Raw genomic sequence first — 7,500 nt, forward strand, 5'->3', positions numbered from 1 at the left:
AAATAGTTATGTCCTATATAAACTATTAAGAACGTAAAAAACAGATATGTCATATATTAACAATAAAAAGGCTCATGTCAGCCTGGTCAACATAAAAACAGGCACTAACCTCATCACACCCCCCCCCCCCAAAAAAAAATGAAAAAAAAAATTGCAGTGTGAAATCGATATCTGCCATCCTGGATGCTGCAATAAAGGTTAGAATAATAGTGTCCAGGGCATCATCTTCTAAATTAAAGGTAGGTTGCAGCTGATCAAATCCTAGAATGAAATATTTTCTTTTGGTTGTATTACTTCTCTTATATTGTATTCATTTCCTTCTTTCCTTTCCTCACTGGGCTATTTTCCTGTTGAAGCCCCTGAGCTTATAGCATCCTGCTTTTCTAACTAGGGTTGTAGCTTAGCAAGTAGTAGTAATAATACAAAATAAATAATAAATAATAGTAAACAAATAAATAAATAAATAAATAAAGTAGAAGAAGAAGAAGAAGAAGCAGAAGAAGAAGAAGAAGAAGAAGAAGAAGAAGAAGAAGAAGAAGAAGAAGAAGAAGAAGAAATGCGAATAACAAAATCACGATATAGATAAAAGAAATGTTAAGAGAAAGTAAATACACACACTGATCGATCGACCAACTTCTGGCATAAAATGAATGAAAGATATAAACAATAGCAAAACTGTTAATAGAATATTGCTATTCAGCGCAAATGGTTTTCTTATTTATTGCGCTTCTGATTTAGTTCGTGATACAAGATTTTCCCGTAAAAGCAGATTTTCTATAATACCGTGAATACATTTATTTAGTTTCCACTTTTGCCGTAAAAAAAAAAAATCTTCAAAGGAACTAAAAGTATCACTAAAATTATATATTTTCATTTCTAAGATAATCAGACATTTCTCTTTGCTGTAAATCTATATTTTCCTTTTTCCTACAGCAATTTCAAGTTTTTCATCTTTAATGTAAAAACGTTTTTTATAATGAACTAAAAATAGCATTGTTTCATTTTCATTTACTTTATCTTCTTTGACCGAAGAGAAGATCTCAACCGTCAAATAAATAGAAACATTGGTTCCACTAATTGTTATTTCGAATCCCTTCAAGATTACAAACTTTAAATCAATCAATCAATCAAGATTACAAAGCGCGTTAGAAAGTGTGAACCTGAATCATGGTCATCCAAATATTCAAAAAAACTTAATTAACCCTTCACCGTGACCTACTATAACACGTGAGGAATTGAAACGGGTAAATAATTACATTATACAATATATTCCTAAAAATTATACAGTTGAAACGACGTATTATGTCTTAATACTTAAGTAGGATAAAACACCTTCCGTGGCACTGGCATCCTTAGAAGTAAGAAGCCTTCATACCAATGTTCCTAGCAAGGAGACCGACAGGATAATCATGCCGTGTACCACACTTTGGAAAAAAAAAAACGTAATTTTATTAGGAAATTATCCGAAAAATATACTGTTGTCTGCCGTGCTTCAGTCAAATATACTCGACCGTAATTTTACCCTATTTTGTTATTCACTTTTACGAGTTGGTGACCGTAATATCACTACTTTACGTCAATATACCCGATTTTAAAACGGTAAATGCATGGCAACATTTATTCCAGGTTTTTTTTTTTTTTTTAAGGGGTGCACCCACTCCCTTCCGCAACACTAAAAGAACTTTTAAAACGATGCATGACGGACACCATTTTAGAAATGTTAATGGTGACCTAACGTAAAGCTTGAAGGTGTAGGTATGGGCAGTGCCGTGATTATTATTATTATTACTTGCTAAGCTACAACCCTAGTTGGAAAAGCAGGATGGTATAAGCCCAGGGGCTCCAACAGGGAAAATAGTCAAGTGAGGAAAGGAAACAAGGAAAAATAAAATATTTCAAGAACAGTAACATAAAAATATAAATATAAACTATAAAACTTTAACAAAACAAGAGGAAGAGAAATAAGATAGAATGGTGTGCCCGAGTGTACCCTCAAGAAAGAGAACTCTAACCCATGACAGTGGAAGACCATGGTACAGAGGCTATGGCACTACCCACGACTGGAGAACAATGGTTTAATTTCGGAGTATCCTTCTCGTGAGCCCTACATTTGCTGAATTTTACATTCCAATTTAGAGAGTAGGCCTACGGTGTTTGAAAATAGCTTTTTTTTTATGGCTGTCTTTGTATATTTGATATTTTTTTATTTTTATTGATATTGTAAACTCCTCTTTAAAGTTGAAATCTAAATTTGAAGGATAGTCAGTACTGGAATTTATTTCCGAGAGGGAAACAAATTATCATTTGCCTTCACTAGATTTTCTGGTTGCCATGTCTAATATAGTCCTCTAACCTTGGAGAATGTAACAATTCAAAAATAATTTATCCTAAAAAACAAATTAGGAGTATATAATTAAATCATTATTCCACAGGAACTATCAAATTTGAAGTGATTGGGAATCCATTTATAAGGAAATTAAATAAATTTTTCACTATAGTAAATTTTTTTAGCGAGGCAGATTTGCACCGACTCGCAGCGGTGCCCTTTTAGCTCGGAAAAGTTTCCTGATCACTGATTGGTTGGACAAGATAATGCTAACCAATCAGCGATCAGGAAACTTTTCCGAGCTAAATAGGGCACCGCTGCGAGTCGGTGCAAATCTGACTCGCTAAAAAAAAATTGACTATAGAACTTTCCTACACTGTTAAGTAAAATCGTCATTTTAATCGAAAATGACATATAAAAATATACTGTTCTCAGCCGTATTTCAGTAAAACACAATCGACCTTAATTCTACCCTACTTTGTTATTATCTTTAACGGGTTGATGACCGTAATATCACTCCTTAACGCCATTATATCCGCTTGTAAAATGGCAAATGCCCGGAAACATTTAATCCTTATTTTTACAGCTTTTTACGGCAAATTTTTAAAAGTGCATGCAAGTAACTGACGATACTGTCAAAGAATTTGCTTTTTTATAAAATACTCATGAGTGTCTCTTTACCAAATCGACTTCTTTTTCTAAGGCCAAGGCTGTAGAAGCTACAAGATAGAAGAACATAGATTGAAGAATATTGAAGCAAACCATAACAAACATATATAAAATATATATATATATATATATATATATATATATATATATATATATATATATATATATACATTATATATATACATACATATATATATATATATATATATATATATATATATATATGTATATACATATACATATGCAGAATATGTATGTATGTATAATGCCTTGAAAACTATCGTAGCCTAAAGTCTGGTAGCAACAAGGGCAGAATACAGAGAAGACACCGTAAAGAATCATTAAAAGGAAAAATGATTGGGCTAAAGCAGATGATACGATTAAAACCCTAAATAATTCCCACATTATGGAAATAAAGTTTGAAACACCAAAAAAGGTAACACGAGCCATAAAATTGGACCCCTTCATAGCCTGCCAATACATTTCAAGTCAATATATTGAACAAGATGTGAAAATGTCATTTTGATATAAATGTTAATTTTATGATCAACTGTTTAAGGAAAATAATAAAGATGAAAAACTTCAAAATATGCTCTGAATGCTCATCACATGACCATACATACGAGTAATGTACAGAAAATACAAAGAAATGTGTGAACTGAAACCAGCAACATAGAACTTTACACTTAAAAAACCCTAATTTTAATAGGATATTCTTCGTAAAAATAAACTGTTCTCAGCTATATTTCAGTAAAATACAGGCGACCGTACTTTTACCATACTTTAGTTATTATCTTTTACGGGTTGGTGACCGTAATATCAATCCTTAACGCCAATATATCCGTTTTTAAAACGGTAAAAATCTTGGAATAAATGTTGCCAGGCATTTACTGTTTTCTAATGCAAAACTTTAAGTGCAGTAGGAAAGTACCCAGTGAGGAAGAGTCTAATCAAAAGAAAAATGCAAGAGATAAAGGCGAGCAGAGATGCAACATCCATTACAAACTACGGTACAAGATACGCCAAGTAACACCTACCAATACAGGGAATTGTCAGGTTACTGCAAATAGCCTTCTAAACAACATGCAAGCCGATACAAGAATTGCAATAATAACAAGTATAGTAATAAAACTAGGATTCAGCCAAGGAACATTCAAGCCTTCGTAATAAACGGCATATTATTATTATTATTATTATTATTATTATTATTATTATTATTAAATGCTAAGCTACAACCCTAGTTGAAAAAGCAGGATGTTATAAGCCCAGGGGCCCCAACAGGGAAAATAGCCCAGTAAGGAAAGGAAATAAAGAAAAATCAAATATTTTAAGTATAGTAACAACATTAAAATAAATATTTCCTATAAAAACTATAAAAACTTTAACAAAACAAGAGGAAGAGAAACTAGATAAAAGTGTGCCCGAGTGTACCCTCAAGCAAGAGAACTCTAACCCAAGACAGTGGAAGGCCGTGGTACAGAGGTTATGGCACAACCCAAGACTAGAGAACAATGGTTGATTTTGGAGTGTCCTTCTCCTAGAAGAGCTGCTTACCATAGCTGAAGAGTCTCTTCTACCCTTACCAAGAGGAAAGTAGCCACTGAACAATTACAGTGCAGTAGTTAACCCCTCGGGTGAAGAAGAATTGTTTGGCAATCTCAGTGTTGAATAAGGTAGAAGGCAAAATGAAGAGGAACAAAAGACTAAATCGTAAAAGCAGAACAGGTGAATTTTAAGCATTTCATAATGCACATCAGAATACGCAAGATTCCGAGCAAAATGAAGAGCATAGCAGATGAAGACCTCGCCACCCGGAAATAAATCTAATTCGGACTCAAACGCATCAATTCCTCCATCAGGGGATCTATAAGAACTATGCAAGAAACACTCGAGCATCAATCACCAGTAGAAACACAAGCCTCACTACAATGCTGCCCAGGTCTTTCCAACTCTCCCATTTTGCAAAATCCAAAAGGATCAACTTCATCAGAAACTCTGTAGCTAAGAATATCAGAAAACAAAGAGCAAAAGAAAAATAAGAAATGATTGTACTAGTCTAGCTTTAAAACAATAATAAATAAATATACCTTCGTAGAAATAAAATTGTTCCAAATCACACTTTACATTACGCTTATTAATGCTTTAACTTTACGAAATATTCCCTACCATGATTATTATTATTTTTGTTATTGTTATTTTATACAAACGTATTTAGAAAAGCAAGATGCTACAAGCCCAAGAACTCCAACAGAGACAAATAGTTAGCTAGCTAACTGGCCCCATTCTTCTATCACCCATCTTCCCTATAAGCTGAGCTTAAAAAAAAATAAAAAAAAATAAAAAAAAAAATAAATAAATAAGTTCAACCAAGGCCAACAAAACGTATTACGGGGCGGGTAAGTCTTATTCATAAGTAATTCAATCAGTAATATTTGTGAATAACCGAGGCTGTTTTTATCAAAAATATGAAGCTTTGTTTAGATTCTCAAGAAGAAAGTTGTGATAGTTTCCCAAAGACTTGTAAACACTGAACTTTATGCACTTTATTTCTATTTTACTACGCCTAATATATATATATATATATATATATATATATATATACATATATATATATATATATATATATATATATATATATATATATACATATATATATATATAAATATATATATATACATATAAAGAATTATTAATGCCGATTACATAAATTAGCTGAATATTTCAGTTTGACAATAAATATGTATATTGGTATTACAGAAGTCATATATTATCTAGTATGTATTTCATATATTTGGGTAATCACCTACTTGTTCACATGGCTGGTTAATCATTATACCATCTACTTTATCCAACAAAAGTTTGGGCTTGTATCTTAATAATATATTATTCTACGTAATTCTACAAATATTTAATATTTAGATCAATTATATATATATATATATATATATATATATATATATATATATATATATATATATATATATACTGTATATATATATATATATATATATATATATATATATATATATATATATATATATATATATATACACACACACACACATATATATATACATATATATATACAGTATATATAATACAATATACTGTATATATATATATATATATATATATATATATATATATATATATATATATATATATATACACAACGACAACAAATGTAGTTTTTAGTCCACTACAAGACAAAGGCCTCAGACATATTCTTAGTCAAGTCTGAGATTAGGCCATTTCCATCACAGAGGATTGGTGATGGTGCGAAACTTTGATCTGGTTGCTCGCATCAAACCAACCTAGTATAAGTGGCCATAACTATAGTACAGCTTTGCTGATCATGCAAAAACGCTTTCACAACGTGAAATGATTAAAGGTTTTATTCTCACGTGATAATGGACGAGTGCAGTCCCATGTTACGTGGTCTTGGAGAGAAGGATAAAATAAATAATTTCAAATCAGCTATCTCTTATTATAGGATTTTTGAGCACAGAAGTGAAGTGCGCCTATAGGAAACTGGAAAGGACCAAACATGAGACAGTAAAAATAAAGTCTTTCGTTCAAAGAAGCCTTATATATATATATATATATATATATATATATATATATATATATATATAATGTGTGTATGTATGTATGAATACTATGTATACATATGTGTATGTATGTATGTATACTATGTATACATACATACATACACACATATGTATATATATATATATATATATATATATATATATATATATATATACACACGCGCGCGCACACACAAACACCTTTACGATAGAAATTACTTTTACCTACTAATGAGCTTCAAGTTTTCATGAAAACTTCTGATAATTAAACAAATATTTCATACATATTTCAATATAATATATATATATATATATATATATATATATATATATATATATATATATATATATATATATATATATATATATATATATATATATATATATATATATAAGCACCTTTACGAAATAAAGGATTTTATCTATAAATGAACTCCAAGTCTTCATTTAAGCTTCTAATGGTAAATGAAAAATTTCAAAATAAAAATATAACAAATAAAAATATATGAATATCGTTTACAGCGAAATCTAATTTCCAAGTTGGGTTTCTGAAATTAGTGAACCTTACTCATCGCTGTATGTTGGATTTTCGGGGCATATTATCATTTTAATACGAAATACATTCCTAAACATTTCATCTATAAAGCAAGTGGAAGACCATATATGAATATACAGTACTTCTAGCGGTACTTTCCTAGCATCGAGGCATACAGTACTTCTCCCAAAGGTTTTATAAGCGCGGTAGAAACGCCTGTCTGGTACTCCGGTGCAGCAGTGACGTCAGGCAGCAACAGCAAGGCTTGCTCCCTCCCTCCCCCGCTCTCTCTCTCTCTCTCTCTCTCCCTCCCTCGCTTACCACGAAGCCGTCGGCGTCGGCAGCAAGGATTGAGACGCTTCCTTGGTCACATGGATGGC

General features: G+C 31.3%; 1 protein-coding gene across 4 annotated transcripts in view; it reads right to left on the reverse strand.

Annotated features, from left to right (window-relative positions):
* tim (timeless) overlaps positions 1-7,500 on the reverse strand; it is a 251,784-nt gene that overhangs the window by 213,119 nt on the left and 31,165 nt on the right. The gene's annotated exons all lie outside the window — the stretch shown is intronic.

The sequence above is a fragment of the Palaemon carinicauda genome, chromosome 30 (assembly GCF_036898095.1).
Source record: "Palaemon carinicauda isolate YSFRI2023 chromosome 30, ASM3689809v2, whole genome shotgun sequence".
NCBI classification, from domain to species: domain Eukaryota; kingdom Metazoa; phylum Arthropoda; class Malacostraca; order Decapoda; family Palaemonidae; genus Palaemon; species Palaemon carinicauda.